Source organism: Taudactylus pleione, unplaced genomic scaffold (assembly GCF_031769625.1).
Source record: "Taudactylus pleione unplaced genomic scaffold, aTauple2 ptg000734l, whole genome shotgun sequence".
In the NCBI taxonomy this organism is placed as follows: domain Eukaryota; kingdom Metazoa; phylum Chordata; class Amphibia; order Anura; family Myobatrachidae; genus Taudactylus; species Taudactylus pleione.
In genome coordinates this window covers 2,843,051-2,857,667 of record NW_028285136.1, presented here as the reverse complement: position 1 = coordinate 2,857,667, position 14,617 = coordinate 2,843,051, and the positions used below count along the sequence as shown (strand labels likewise).

The 14,617-nt window shown below is 47.2% G+C and overlaps 1 protein-coding gene across 4 annotated transcripts in view; it reads left to right on the top strand.

The window, feature by feature from the left end:
* The window catches only part of LOC148477220 (opioid-binding protein/cell adhesion molecule homolog), a 735,935-nt gene that overhangs the window by 528,129 nt on the left and 193,189 nt on the right, over window positions 1-14,617 (top strand). The window lies entirely within an intron of this gene.

Genomic DNA, 14,617 nt, shown 5'->3' with positions numbered 1-14,617 from the left:
GGGCCGGACCCAGACGGTAGGCGTTTCCATGGGAACACCTCCGTCTGGCAGCCACGCCCCCGGCACGCCCACCAAAGGGGGCGTGCTGTCAATCAACATCAACAGCACGTCCCCTTTGGTGCGAGACCTGGAGCGACGGCTTCCCCGTCGCTCCCCTGGTCTCGCGCATGCGCACGACGGAGCTCCCTCCATCGTGCGCATGCGCACTAGGGCACCATCGACCCGCTTGCGAGGGCTGAGCGCTCGCGAGCGGGTCTGAATCACGCCCTCAGTCAGCAGCAGCAAGAGAAGACGCAGTGATGCAGGTAGGAGAATCAACGAACACTGAAGCTTAGTGTAGTGAGAGGAGAGTTACAGTGAGTAGGGGGTGAGACAGGCTCCCAGCACTCAGACCCGTCTCCATGTGTGCCTTCCCAGCTATTGACCTCACCGCACATCACTGGAACGCAGGGCTCTATGGGCGGTACCGTTGCTGCCGCACAGCTCTTGCTTCTTTCTAGCAGGGTGCCTGGAACGGCACCATAGCGTCAGGATTGCTGCTGCTGCGCTGGAGCGTCCTTTAGACGCTGCTGATCAGAATGTCCTCAGGACGCTCCAGTTAGCACTGCACTTACCAGTGCTGCCGCCCCCCCGTGAAGTAATGACGTTATGCGCCCGATATCCTGAATTTCGGGCGCTAAGGGTGCAGGCCGGCACAGGGCCCTGTTATGACTCTGATGATAGACACATGAAACACTGTATAACTTGTTGGTAGTATGAGAATGTTATCATTCAACTAGGGCCATATTTATCAGTATCTGGCTCTACACCAGAAAATGTCATATTGCTGCTTTTTGTGGTCACTGTGTTTGTTCTTCGCCTGATTGCGCATGCGCTCTCTTTTTTTCTGCCACCTGCGCACTATAAGAAATTACAGGCTAAAAATGCGATATCAAAAGGAAATAGAGATTGCATCCTGAAAACGGTTACGCATAATATAGCTGTTTTCGCAAAGCTACTTTCACATCTTTAATTTTGATACATTGGCGTGATTTTTTTTTTTTTTACGCAATGCGAAACTAGAGATATGTCCACATACATCTATCCTTTTTGCGCTACAAGTGTTGCTACACATAACGCGGGAGCTCTGTGACTCGGTAGCGCTGAGCATCTTTTCGTGCAACTTTTTACCTTCAAATAGATCTTACTCACACAGTGATGCAACTACGTAACACAAGCAGCTGCGGCTGATTAAAATGATGTGCAGCACGCCTATGTTCTGTATGTGACTGCGACACTGTAACACAGCATTCTGTATGCAGATACACCCGCAGTCACACACGCAATGTAGGCATGCCATATATCATTTTAATCAGTGTAAGCTGCTTGTGCTATCTAGTCGCATGGCTCGACTAGAAGGGCTGTTTAACGTGTAAGGAGGGTAGATGTTTGAGGACCCATCTGTAGGTGAGGTGGTGCGAGGATCATCGCAGTCTTTATGCGAAAAAAGATGCATGGGTCCCCAGACTGCATTGTGCAGGCAAGGTCTGGCGAGGAGGTCAGTCCATTGGAACAACTTAAACGATGAGCATTGAAAGGTGCGCTATTTTAGCCAAAATGAATCCGGTTCGTTGACTCTGATAACTTTCATGCAAAGTACAATATTTTGTCTTGTAATAGAATAAATATTGTATGACTTCTTTCCAGTCCGGGCTGAGGGCCTGATTCAGAGCCGGACGCTATTTGCACTCGCTCGTTCAGAAAAAGGGGCCGGCTATTTAAATTGAGCGCTCGCTCTTTGCGGTCTGTTGACGCCTCTATGTCTGAGCGAGCAAACGAAACATGCGCTCGCTATTTTGTAAAGACGCCCCCTGGCCGCTCGCATCCTACGTCATCTCCGCTATTTATTTACATCGAAAGGCGTCTGAACTGCTCACAGTGCTTGTGGTAGGATTTTCCTACCGCAATCATGCGAACAGTTCAGGCTAAGAAACAACCAAGTGACGTGGTCGTTGACGCTGCTTTGTTAATTATGCACACCCTTAAAACGCCCTTTTGACCATTTGGCATGCCTGCGTTCGGATCTCCACTCCCCGTTTTCAAGCACCTTCCCCTGTTACCACCCACAAACGCCTCATCCTGTCACTCAAATTAGCAGGCACTCGCTATTTTGCGAGTGCTCGGTTTCCGATCGCACTGACTGGTTGGCGCATGCGCATTACGACCCATACGCATGCGCAGATGTGCGAACATCGCTCAGAGTGAACGAGCGGCTCTGAATCAGGCCCTGAGACAGTTGGCGAACCAGCCAGTCAGAGACCTCACCCTTAGTAGATCATTGCCACCAAGTGTGCTATTTTAATCCTATCTGTTGCCCTTACACAGGGCTTTGACAATACTGTGACACAATATAAAAGCAATGACCTCATAAATAAGATTGAGTCTCCAACTACAGGACTGCTGATGCCTAGAATGCAACAAATAATTTCCCCCATGCAATAGTCTCAGGCACGCAGGGGAATTTACCAGGAGTCTCCGGTGACTTAGGGGTCGATGTATGATCGTTTGTTAGATGTATTTGCAATAACTGCACATGTTATGCGCAGCAGGTACAGCTTACCTGCATGTGTTAAAGCAGGGAAATATTCAAAGGCGCTATGCGCCCCCAGCATTATCAGCGCTGCTAAACCTAGATTGGGCGCCATTTTGGTATCTGACGCTATAAACTGTCTGTGGCACTGACATTTCTGATGGCTAGATCTATCGTCACATATCGCTGTCTCTGAATGCCTGAGATTGTACATACAGAAAAATCCCACCCCAGCCCATGTTGCTAGAAATATTCATTCAACCGCAATTGTCGATGGGAAGTGTAGACCACCCCATGCGGTAACTGATCCTGCTTCGCCTCAGTAATGGGTGAAGCAGGGCCATGCATTTAAAAGGCATGTTTAGTACATCTCTCCCCAAATGATATGTTTCAAACAGGTTCTTGTGGTAAACTTTCCCTTATAAAATGCCCCATAGGAAGAAATCTGGTGGAGTAGGGTCAGGTGACCTTACCACCATCACTGGCAGTTGGTGCCACTCCCCTATTTGAATTTTGTACTGCGCTGCTGACTCGGGAGGTGAACAGCTGGCCCGGGTGCTAATGGCGAACACTTTCTAAGACTTCCTCGTGCTTGTCATAGACCAAGGTATGTCTGGGTCACGTTTCACTAAATGACCTCAATTACTTAAACAGTTCTAAGAAAATCTTTGGGGTCAACAGCGAGGGATACACCCTGTACTTGGCGGCTTTTCCTGCCTTGCATGAGGGAGAGAGGGCATTGAGAAAGGATGAAAAGAAGATGGTGGCAGTGCTGGGTGACGAGATTTGTGTCATGTGGGCGGAGCCTCATTTTCCCGCACGCCTTTCGGCAGTAAGTACTCTCCGGCAGAAAAGTCTGCACTCTCGGGAGTCCGGGAGGTCATCCTTTAATTCAGGAGAGTCAGCGACTATCCATTGCAAGAATTATTGCCTCATTTCTCTGCCACAGATTATTATGTGTTTGTGTACCCAGGGGTCAGATGTCGGTACGGTTACCATGTATTTTCCTTGTATAGCCACTGCTCTCTCTACGCCACGGCATGGTGTCAGTATTGTCTTCACAACTCCTTATGCAATGACAGTTTAGTGGGGCGTAAGGGTCCATTCAGTGAAATTACAGTAAGGGCAGCCGCTGTACCGGCCGCACTGTAGGCACCCAGTGGGGTACATAGTTTTCTTACCATTAGTTTCTGTGTTTTAACATTTTGTATTTTCTGAAGAGTATTTAAAATGCAAAACATATTGCTGTTATCATGTTGTATTGGGAATTGTACTGTCCAAGGTCCTAAGACAATATCGCACTCAGGGGCAGATGTACTAAGCTCTGGAGAGTGATAAACTACCAACCAATCAGCTCCTAACTGTCATATTTCAAACGCAGCCTGTAACATGACAGTTAGGAGCTGAGTGGCTGGTAGTTTATCACTTTGCAATTGATCACTTTCCAGAGCTTAGTACATCTCCCCCTTAGATGCTCCCAGGAATCTGTTGTAATACATGTCTATGAGAAGGGATGTCCGTAACTATGTCCTTGGTGTTACTATATGGAATAGTGATTCTTGCCACATTCTTATGCAGATAGTCTGTAATATTTATACAGGAAAGCTGTACACCCATCCACCAATGTAATACACCAAAAATTAAACTGCCCCCAACTGTTTGTGGATCACTGCTACTCTTCTGTAAGACATAACAATATTGGTTGTGTAAGAAACCCTGTAACTGTATGGAAGCATGATTAGTAATATATGACCTTTACGATGAATTACCTTTGTTGCTTATTTTATATTGTTGTATACATGAGAGAGGTGTGTGGGGTTCTGTCACGGTTCCCATTTGGTAGGAGATACCTGGGTGTGGCCATGTGTAATCTCTGAGGTAGCTAATATGGAGGGAGAGAATAATATAGAGAAGAAGCTGGAAGCTTTGTATAAACCCGCAGTTCTGTATTGGATGGCTGTGGATCCAATCACCGTTCTACATTGGAATCGGAACACAACCATGCCCCCTCCGTAAGGGGGAGGTAAGGTCATATCACATTGGAAACCTTCCGCAGCCCCTGGAGACATGTCTACATCAGAACTTATTCTTAGAGGTATATTTACTAAAGGAAGAGTTTTTAGAAGTGCAGATGTTGCCCATAGCAACCAATCAGATTCTACTTAACATTCAACTAGCACCTTCTAGAAGATAATAGCTAGAATCTGATTGGTTGCTATGGGCAACATCTCCGCTTCTAAAAACCAGCACTTTAGTAAATATACCCTGTAGAATAAATAGAAACCACTGAGGGAGATATAATTATCTCGGTAATACTTACAGTATTTTCCACTGCCGTTAATACCCTGGTTACTGCCGTGTTGTTCAGTGGAAAAAGATCCTAGGAAAAAAATCCCAGGTCTCGAGCAGGGTTTTACGCAGGTAAGACCCGGGTAAGGCTCAGTGGAAGCGGGTATTATGGGTCATCCGACCTGTGTCTTGTTCACAGCATAGGGAGAGGTGCATTTCCTGGCGCTTGGTGATGATGTAATCTCCAAGCCCTGGCTTAGGTAAGTCCCGCCAATATCCCGGGTCCAAAAGGAAAATTGACAAATGCATAACTCCAACATTACTAATTACATATATAATAAAATGTTGCAATAAGTAGAGGTTTTAGCATAATAATGGCCAAGGTTATGGTCCTACCCACCACGTCCAGGTAACCTCTTAGGGTAGGGTAATATCCCAGGTCCACCCTGTGTCAAAGCCGCTGTGACACAACTTGAAACTCGTGTCCCCGGGCTGGACTCAGTAGAAGAGGTTTTCAGTCTCGGGTATCACTAGCTACCTGTACGTTTAGGGTTTGTACTTTACCCAAAATAAAACAAGATACTTTAAATAGTAAGAGAGTCTTTTATCCAATAAAGAAGTTTACAAAGAAACGAGAAGGGAAGCTGACCGATGGCATAACAGTGATACAGATCCTCTTGGATGTTACAGCACAGCTTCCAAGTTACAATGTCTGATACAACTGCTGACATATTCTGTCAGTTGTCTGTCTGCATTTCTCTGAATATTATTAGGGGTATTCAATATGGAGCGAAAACGCAGTTTCTGCGAGGTTTTCGCTTGGATGACGTCATTTTCGCCGTTTTTACTTTCACACCGTATTCAATTTGAAAACTTTTCGCCGGTGCAAAAATTATATTGCATTCGACCCTGCAAAAAAGTATCACCAAGGAATGGGTGGCGAAAAAAAGTGCAGAATTGGGGTTTTGGGGTGCAACATTTCGGAAACCACCCTGCAACCTTCAGACAGTCCCCCAAAGGTAAACTGTGTCAAAAAATTTTTAAAAAAATACCTCAGAGGACCCCCAAAAAAGCACTTTCATTTTGGGGGCGGAAAAAAAAAATTTGGGAAGGGTACAAAGTAAAAAACTAGAGAACTACAATATAGGGGGGTCCCCAAGTATGCCCCAAGTGGTTTTTACATTGCTGGTGTTTGCGGAAGGTGGATTTTTCATGTTTTTAAAAACTTCACTTTAGCAACTTTTAAATATGCTCGCCCCCATTTTCAGGTACCCCAAATTTGCTGGGATAAGTTATTTTCTGCCAAAAAAACTTCTAAATACTATTCTTCACCACCTTCCCAAATCCCCAAAATAGCAGCTATCAAGACCGTTTAAAGACGACAAAAACCTTCAGCAGGGCTAATCGGGGGTATCCAGAGTGATCCCCCATGTCAGAGCATCTTTTTGGGGGTGTTAGGGTGATTTCCACAAAAATCAGCGAAGTTTTTGCTGATTTCACAATCGCCGGGTGCTGTTTTCGTCAATTTCATATTGAATGCGGGTATAATCAGGGGCGTGCGCGATACTTTTTCGCCGGCAAAAGCTCCAGTGTGCGGCGAAAACTTCGACACGCATAGACGGCGAAGTTTACGTTTCATATTGAATACCCCAAGCTATTATCTATACAAAGTTACAGCTACAAGAGCTCAAACTCACTCATTTCTTCTGGCTCTTTATGAAGCCCAGTTCTGTTGATACAATTTATTCTCTTTATTTAACTATTCCCTCTGTTACAATAGTTACGTTTTCCTGGGTTCTCTAAGTGCTTTGCAAACAGCGGTCGCTTGCTAAATCTTTCACAAAACCTTTAAACGTGTTCAGTCCACCCCTGCTGGGATTGGCCAATAACGGTGCATTTCTCTCATCTATATATTTCATTCACACAAAACAAAATCTCTACCATGATCAAAGCAAACCTGCTTATTACCGGATGTGATCACTGGTCATCCGAACCCCCCCCTGCTGTGGGCCCTGGTTCCTTATTGCTAAGAAACTGGCTCTGAACCAGCTGCGGAATCTGTTAGGGATTTACAGAGAAAATGACCCTTTATTTCTCTATGATATTGTTCTGTTCTTTTAGCCAATTACTCTCCTTCCAACTGGCAACAGGCTCACAATCTGAGCAGATTGCAATTTGTATGACATCTTCCAATGCAAACCGCGGACCCCGGCCTTTTTTCCTATTATTATTTATAATGACTTATATTTTTTTTGTAATAAAAAATTCACACTGGCGTTGTAGATCTGCATTGGCCTTTTGGTTACTGAAACTGATTCATTCCAAATGCTGATAATTAGGTGGTGCCAACACAGAATGTTGTGCGCGTTATTGCTCAGCTCCTACGCGGGTGAGAGGGGCAAATTCATCCACTTTCCAAAACACAAACTGTCAAATTTTGAAGCAAACTGTTACATTTATATTTCAGCATTCTTTTCATGTTTGATTGAGTAATTGTTGAACAGTAAAGTTGGTGACAGTGTGCTCTGTGGATGCAGAAAGGCTGGGGGAGGTTTGGAGACGGAGGGACTTATTAAATGTAAGTTCTGCATTGAGGTTAATACTGCGTGAAACAGTTAATGGCATTTACAAGTGATTACAGCAAAGCACAAATTCAGATTCTGACACTTCTTACCTAGGACCTTATCTGGTTAGCATTACTGCCTCACAGCACTGAGGTTTCAGGTTGAATTCCCACCATGACACTAAGGACCTTATTCAGAGGCGGCCGTACGGTCTACGACCGCACGGCCGCCTCGATGTTTGGCCAGTGCGCATGCGCACGAGGGAGCCGGCTCCCTCGTGCGCATGCGTGAGACCCGCTACGACCGACAGCGCTGGTCGTAGCGGGTCTCTTTCCAAAGGGGGCGAGCTGGGGGGGTGGCAGCCCAAACGGAGGCGTTCCCATGGGAATGCCTACCGTTTGGGGGAGGCCCCACTGACATCACAAGTGATGTCAGTGGAGAGCTTCCGGCTCTGACAGAGCCAGAAGCTCTCCGGGGCTTACGACAAGTGAGACCCTACCCTAGGGTCTCGTCGTAAGCCCCAAGCTGTGGGTGTAAACCCACAGCCTAACGACCGCAACAGAGGCGGGCGGTCAGGATGCAAGTGGCCACCCAGTTTCTGAGCGACCGCTTGCATCCTCCGACCGCCTCTGAATGAGGTCCTAACTGTGTGGAGTTTGTATGTTCTCCCCGTGCTTGTGTAGGTCTCCTCAGGGTACTCCGGTTAACTTCCAAAATCCTAAATTATACTGGTAGGTTACTTGTCTCCCAACAAAACCCTAGTGTGTATGTGAGTGTACACGTGCTAGGTAATATAGATTGTAAGCTCCACTGGTACTTATGCGAATGACCAAATATTCTCTGTAAAGCGCTGTTCCTATTTTTCCCAATATGACAGGTTTCTGTTATTATATCCTGCAGCTCATATAGTTATGGGCCTTTTATTGCCCTCACCCATCCAACCCCGGGCAGCGTAGACCAGACAATGTGCTGTAAATAAGGAATTTTGAGATAATTCAGTGTATGGGGAATGTTTCTGATAACAGAAGACAGTAGCTTGCAATCAGCTACGTAGATAACAGGACTACACATAATTACTAATGTTCTGATATTGGTTTGACTCACAGGTTCGTTGAGCTTTTTGTCTATAGTGGTTAAAGATCTCCCATTTTTAGTAAATCGACGTCCATAGGTGCCCACTTGCGGAGCAAACAGCTGAAGTGCTGGATAAGGAGTAACTGTGGGTTCCACGGCCCTAAGAACGGCTTTCATGTTCTATACCTGAAGCAGAGGGTTAATGGGTCTGTGAGATGTTCATACTACACTGCCTGACTATGTTAGTGCTCCCCTGCGAGGGTTGAGTGGTCATCAGTGCCAGGATGTCAGTGCAGGTTCAGTAGGTATTACTCTGCTGGTGTGTGGATGCTGGGCCGATGGATGGGCAGCAGCCTGTGACACTAGAATACTCTTCTCGCCAGCAGCGAGGGCTAAATAGTCCAGCGCTGGGCGCTAGTCTCTGGTAATAAGCTGCAGACACAACAGATGGCATATTTCGGTGCTTCCACACCTTGCTCCGTAGTAGATGGATATACGGGGGCATGCCGGCTGAGCAGATGGTGCATTACTGCAGACCCCGGATCACTCCTGTGTCCTGGTGCTCTTGGCTGTGATACACAGAGTGCGCAGGTCCTGGATTATCACAGTGCCCACGCTCTTGTCAAGGTCATACTCTGCAGAAATGACACATCTCCGGCACGCGTTCACCGTCCTCGTGTCATGTGTCTGTTGTACTAAAAACACATAGGGCTTGTTTCTGAGCTGGGGATAAAGCAAAAAAAGAGCAAGTAACTGTGCACCTGGACAAGCCATGTTGCAATGCAAGGGGGGAGGGGGGGGGGGGCAAATACTTTTTTTTTTTTTTTTTTTTTTGCTTGTGGGGTAAATACTGGCTGCTTTTGCATGTAGCCCACAAATGCTGGATGGCTTTATTTGTACACTGCTATTTAGATTTCATTGTGAGCATGCCCTTCTCCAAGCTAAATCTAAATAAGGGACAGAGGGACTGATTCAGACCCAGTCGCAAGCACTGTGCGCTCGCAACCGGGTCGATGGTGGGCCGGTGCGCATGCGCACGACGGAGCCGGCTCCGTCGTGCGCATGCGCGAGACCCGGATAGCGATGGGCACTCCGTCGCTCCGGGTCTCGAAGCAAAGGGGGCGTGCTGTCGATGTTGAGTGACAGCACGCCCCCTTTGGTGGGCGGGCCAGGGGAGTGGCTGCCCAAACTGAGGCGTTCCCATGTGAACGCCTCCATTTGGGGGCGGGCCCACTGACATCATGAGTGTATGTGTGTGTACACGTGCTAGGTAATATAGATTGTAAGCTCCACTGGTACTTATGTGAATGGCCAAATATTCTCTGTATAGCGCTGTTCCTATTTTTCCCAATATGACAATATGACAGGTTTCTATTGTTATCACGAGCGATGTCAGTGGGAGAGATTTCGGCTCTGTTAGAGCCGATATCTCTCTGGGGCTTGCGGCAACGAGACCCTACCACAAGGGTCATGTTGCAAACCCGATGGTCGCGATGGTCTTGACCGTCGCGACCATCTTCCTGGCCGCTCGCTATAGCTGTGGGTGGTCACCCACAGCTATGTGAGCGGCCAGGAGGCCATTAAAAAAAAAAAAATAGCCCGGCCCTGATTCAGAGCGAGCGCTCTGTCAGAGCAAGCTGCTCTGAATCAGGGCCAGATTGTAGTCCCTATTGATCATAATGGGGGCTGCGATCTGCACTGCTAATTAGCCTGTGCAGGAGTGAAATCTTCTACATTAGGCAGTTAGTACATAGCGGTGATGCATACAATTATACAGAAACTGTAGCTTCTGCACATTTTTATGAAATACCGCCTCAATGAATAGACCCCGTGCTTTATTTGTGTATAATATTGTTTATTCCACTCAGGGACGCCAATATCTGTATTCACTTACCAGAAACATTAGGCCTGGACCAGCCGTGTGTCTGATGTGTTACATACACAATTTGTATGGGGCAGACTGTAGCTTGTATGCTCCCGCATACTGAGCTGCACTTCTTCTGGTTTGCGGAGGCTTGTCCCAAAAGCAGAGAGTAGATGTGCGGTATGTAGTCCATCCGGGTTGAGTGCGGGATGTCGGTGCTCATAAACCCAACTCCGGCATCCCGACAGGGTTTGGATCCTGACACCTGCAGGTAAGTATCCTAACCCGCCCCCCCCGCAGCCTAAGCCTAACCCTCCCCCCCGCAGCCTAAGCCTAACCCCCCCACTCCCCGGCCCGCATCCTAACCCTCCCCCTAGTGCCTATCCCTAAGCCCTATACCTTCCCCTTACCCCAATACCTACAGTCGGTGTGCTGGGATCTGACTGTGTCGGGATTCTGGCGCTGGCATCATGACAGCTAAGATATGAACTACATCCTGTCCATCCAGGTGCTTTATGGTGCCACTCAGATGCTGTTACATGACCGTTCCTATATCTCTTTTACAAGAAAAAAAACAATGAAGGAATTGTCTAGATCAGGGGTCAGGGAACTTTTTTACGTTTTACCCCAAAATATATTTAGATACGCCAACGCTACCCCCTTGATTTGAAAGGAAGGAAATCATATAGTAGTGCCCCCATATAATGCCCCTGTAGTAGTGCCCCCATATAATGCTCCTGTAGTAGTGCCCCCCATATAATGCCCCTGTAGTAGTGCCCCCCATATAATGCCCCTGTAGTGCCGCTTGTACAAAAAAAACACTTCCCTTAATCCCCGCTCCTGCATCCGCCGCCGTCCTGTCCGCCCGGCTGCTCCTCGGAACTATGTTATAGAATGATTCATATGCATGCCCGGCTGTCCGTCCATTAACCCTAGGAATTTCATTTTTACCCCATGTGGGGTAATTTACCCCTGTTCCCTGACCACTGGTCTAGATTCCCTATGACCACGCCCTCTACGCCTCTGCTCTGCAGTCCATGTGCCGGACCTGGATCAGCAATCTCACCGGTCACACCGCGATCACCGGAGACTGAGCGTGTAAGCGGCACACCAGCAAACCTAGGCCTTGATATGATACTTAGGGGTCTAGTTACTAAGCAGTGTTATGAGACATAGGGGTCTATGTACTAAGCAGTGTTATGAGACAGAGTGAAAAGTGATAAGTCTGTGATCAGTGCCAGCCAATCAGCTCCCAACTGTCATCTCACAGGCTGTGTTTTAAAAATGACAGTTGGGAGCTGATTGGCTGGCACCTTATCACAGACTTATCACTTTTCACTCTGTCTCATAACACTGCTTAGTAAATAGACCCCTTAATAACTAAGGCCCTCATTCAGAGCCGGACGCTATTTGCGGTCGTTCGTTTAAAAACAAGGGGTGGCTATTTAAATGATCCGTACGCACATTGCAGTGTGTTCACACCTCTAAGTCTGAACGAACGAGCAAAACATACGCTCGTTTATTTGTTAAAAACGCCCCCTGGCCGCACGCATCCTACGTCATGTCCGCTATTTATTAGATTAATCGAGTACATCGACCAGCGTATGAACTGCTCGCTATTCTTGTGGTTGGTGTTTGCTACCACAAATTTGCGTGCAGTTCTGGCTATAAAATAACCCAGTGACGTGGTCAATGACGCTGCTGTTTTAAATATACACACCCATAAAACGCCCGTTTTGACCTTTAAGCACGCCTGCGTTCGGATCTCCACTCCCCATTTTCAAGCACCTTCCCCTGTTACCACCCACATACGCCTCATTCTGTCACTCAAAATAGCAGGCACTCGCTATATAGCGTACAAAGGATTTTCGGCCGCACTGACTGGTTCGCGCATGCGTACTAAAAAGCGTACGCATGCGCAGATGTGCAAACATCGCTCGGAACGAGCGTACTGCCGCTAACGAGCGGCTCTGAATGAGGGCCTAATCCCATTATTGTGACCGGAATGACCAGTCCTATAAACAAGAACACTGTGTCAGTGACAGAGGGGAGTGTCATTCCCCCGTTTCCCATCCGTACAGAACATTTATATTACAGAGGAGGAGAATGGGTGTATAATCTCTTTAGGAAGAAAAGTTATTTTTGGGTGAGGGGTATCAAAGCTGATTTTTTTTTTTCAGACTCCCCAAGGTTCCGTATACTGTTGACCTCTTCTCTATACCAATTATCTCCACCCTTTGTCTACCACTGAGCTGCAAAGCCCAAGGTTCTCCAGGATCTCCCATCAGCCGAGCTGCCGCCAGGAGGAAGGCTGCTCCCTGACCTTGAAGAGCTATTTTACGAGGGAATAGAAAAGTGAAGTTGTTCATAAAAATGACATTTATTACTTCCAGATCCTTTCTCCACAGTACAAATCTCCCTTTACAGTGCTCACACCATGCTGTACCTTCCTGTATCGCACTCCTATCTCTGCGTACTATCTTCTGCTGCCCCCAGGGAAGTAATTACCTCTGGGTGGAATCTGTATGTGGACATCTGGGCAGCAGTCACTGACCAAACACCAGGAGATCATAGTTTACCGGACAATAAGGAAATAAGGGCCTGATTCAGAACCGGACGCTATTTGCGCTCGCTCGTTCAGAAAAAAAGGGGTGGCTATTCAAATGAACCGTTCTCTCTTTGCGGTCTGTTCACGCCTCTAGGTCTGAATGAGCGAACAAAACTTGCAGTTGTCTTTTGGAAAACTACGCCCCCTGGCCGCTCGCATCCTACGTCATGTCCGCTATTTATTAGATTAATCGAGTACATCGAAAAGCGTATGAACTGCTCGCTATTCTTGTGGTTGGTTTTTACTACCACAATCTTTCGAGCATTTCTGATTATAAAATAACCCAGTGACGTGGTCAATGACGCTGCTGTATTAATTATGCACACCCATAAAACGCCCGTTTTGACCTTTAAGCACGCCTGCGTTCGGATCTCCACTCCCCGTTTTCAAGCACCTTCCCCCGTTACCACCCACATACGCCTCCTCCTGTCACTCAAAATAGCAGGCACTCGCTATTTAGCGAACAAACGATTTTCGGCCGCACTGACTGGTTCGCGCATGCGTATTACGATCCGTACGCATGCGCAGTTGTGCAAACATCGCTCGGAACGAAGGAGCGGCCGCTTACGAGCGGCTCTGAATCAGGCCCTAAATCTGATAGTGGCACAGGGTGTATCATACTTGACATATTGCATGTGGTACATCCCGCCAGGTATTGCATGCTTAGCGGCATTTATTAACGCTATATGCGTGAATATGAGGTGCAAAGGACACCACTTCTGATAAAGGGGAGGGGGCTGTCAGAGAGGGATTTTACCATTTACGCAACTTACCATTTACGCAACTTAAAGTCAGAACACATGAGACAACAAAGATATCATCTGCACACAGATAATTAATTCATGATGCTGTCATTTCTCGGAACTTGGATCTTCGGATACTGCACCATACTGCCCAACGGACGTTCAGCCTCAGTACGTCAGCTGGGTGCAATCCTGGCATAAAAGTAATCGCTAATGGCGTCACTTTACTATTTTCTCTTCACCGGACAGACTCTTATTGGAGTCGCTGTTCGTTCAAGAGCGGATTGATAGCCCCAAATGTGTATCTCTTTTTGCTGCAATATGAATAATAATTTTCATGGCCCCTGCTAATAGAAATGATATATCGGCCCGATTAGTCTCCTTCCCCACTTAGGAAGAGGCTCAGGGCCTGATTCAGAGCCGGACGCTATTTGGGGGCCAGATATTTAAATTGAGCGCTCGCTCTTTGCGATGTGTTGACGACTCTGTCTGAGCGAGCGTTCGAAAAATGCGCTCGCTATTTTGTAAAGACGCCCCTTTGCCGTTCGCATCACACGTCGTCTCCGGTATTTATTAGATTAATCAGGAACATCGAAAGGCATCTGAACTGCTCGCAGTGCTTGTGGTAGGATTTTCTTACCGCTATCACTGCGAGCAGTTCAGGCTAAAAGACAACCAAGTGACGTGGTTGATGACGCTCCTTTACTAATTATGCACTCCCATTAAACGCCCTTTTGACCGCTAGGCACGCCTGCGATCGGATTTCCACTCCCCCGTTTTCAAGCACCTTCCCCTGTTGCCACCCACAAACGGTACATTCTGTCAATCAAATTAGCAGCACCTCGCTGTTTTACGAGCGCACGATTTCCGACCGCAATGACTGGTTTGCGCAATGCGCATTACGAC